The sequence below is a fragment of the Cryptomeria japonica genome, chromosome 1 (assembly GCF_030272615.1).
Source record: "Cryptomeria japonica chromosome 1, Sugi_1.0, whole genome shotgun sequence".
Lineage (NCBI taxonomy): Eukaryota > Viridiplantae > Streptophyta > Pinopsida > Cupressales > Cupressaceae > Cryptomeria > Cryptomeria japonica.
The window spans coordinates 511,011,383-511,013,035 of record NC_081405.1 but is presented as its reverse complement, the minus strand read 5'-3'; the positions used below and the strand labels follow the sequence as shown (position 1 = coordinate 511,013,035).

Below are 1,653 nucleotides of genomic sequence, written 5' to 3'. Positions count from 1 at the left end.
CATATCCAGGATGCACCCTCCCTCATAAGCCCACTTTGTGGATATCTTCGATGCATACATTTGCTGAGTCTGAACTTTCATCTGCTTCCAGTAAGTCCTTTGAGTACTTTCCACCTTCCAACTTCCCATTTTTGTCCTGTTTTTCATTTATTGTTTTAAACAGCTTTTCTTTTGACTCACCATTGAGGAAGCTCACTACCTCCAGCATTGTTGGTCTTTTCTCAGGGGCACTTTGAGCACACATGGTTGCAACATGAACTACTCGCTTTAGTTCTTCTTCATTGTATTTTCCCTGGAGCTTCGGATCAGCTAGTTGATCATATTTACCTTCTAAAACCAAGGGAAGGGATCAATCAGTTATAGCAAGCTTGGTACTTGAGTTGCCAACCTTTTCTATTGGTTTCTTACCAGTAGCAAGTTCAAGCAATAATATACCAAAGCTGTACACATCACAACTTTCAGACGCTTTTCCCCACATGGCATATTCAGGTGCAAGATAACCTAGTGTGCCTTTCACTCGTGTGGTAACATGTGTTGCACCATCAGGTATGAGCTTTGCAAATCCAAAATCAGCAACTTGGGCCTTAAAATCTGAATCTAGCAATACATTGCTTGCCTTAATATCTCTATGAATTATATGAGGTGTTGCATAGTGATGAAGATAAGCAACACCCTCTGCGGAGCCAATTGCTATGCTCATTCGCCTTGGCCAATCCAGGAGGCAATCTGCAGAATGCTGGCCATGGAGATGTGAAAGTAGACTGAGATTTGGCATGTAGTCATAGACTATAAGACGTTCCTGCCCCTCAGCACAGTATCCTCGCAAACTCAACAAATTTTTATGCCGAACTCGACCAAGAATCTCAACTTCCACTGCAAATTCCATTTCAGCTTTGGTGCTCCAGAACTTTAATCTTTTGACAGCAATTTGTGAACCATCCCAAAGTTGACCCCAGTAGACACTTCCAAAACCCCCTTCTCCAAGTTTATTATCATAATTGAAATTGTTTGTAGCTGCATGCAGCTCCTTCAAGTAGAAAATCCTCCAAGTACTGCTTTTCTTCTCTACTGTCCTATTAAAAGGTCCGACACAACAATACTTTAATAGGCTTATATGATTAATCAGCGGCTTCATATTTACTTGACCAAACTCTCGATTGATATGTCAGGCCAGACCAACCAGTGCTGGTTTCGAAGTTGTCTACTCAACTGAAAAAAAGAGTGTTCAACAACTGATAGCCCATTCAACGTATTACCTTATGATCTTCTATCAAACCTGGCCTACGAAAAAATGAGACTTTAGGTTACCCTCGAGCAAAAGAATTGATGTGATATACATGCAAATGTGGAAGACATGCGTGTAAACTGTCGAAGCTATCGTTAAAGCGTAGGCCTTCAGACATGATGTTTTAGGAGAATGCTTAGTCTTCCATAGCAGCAAAATTTGTGTAAGTTTCACTCGTCTAAGGCTTTGGAATCTAGTGTTCAATCAAGCTATCAAATTGATCAAGGCATTCAAAATTAAATCTTCACATCAACGAAAACATGTTGATACTCAAAGAGCTTCTACGGAAGGTGTCAGTACAAGTGCAGAAATCTGACCTTCAAGTTGTCCAAGTTAATTAAATGTTTAGTTTATTCTATGTAATTAAG

General features: G+C 40.1%; 1 pseudogene; it reads right to left on the bottom strand.

Moving 5' to 3' along the window:
- On the bottom strand, nucleotides 1-1,084 carry LOC131044983 (PTI1-like tyrosine-protein kinase At3g15890; annotated as a pseudogene).
- Nucleotides 1,085-1,653: the final 569 nt, after the last annotated feature.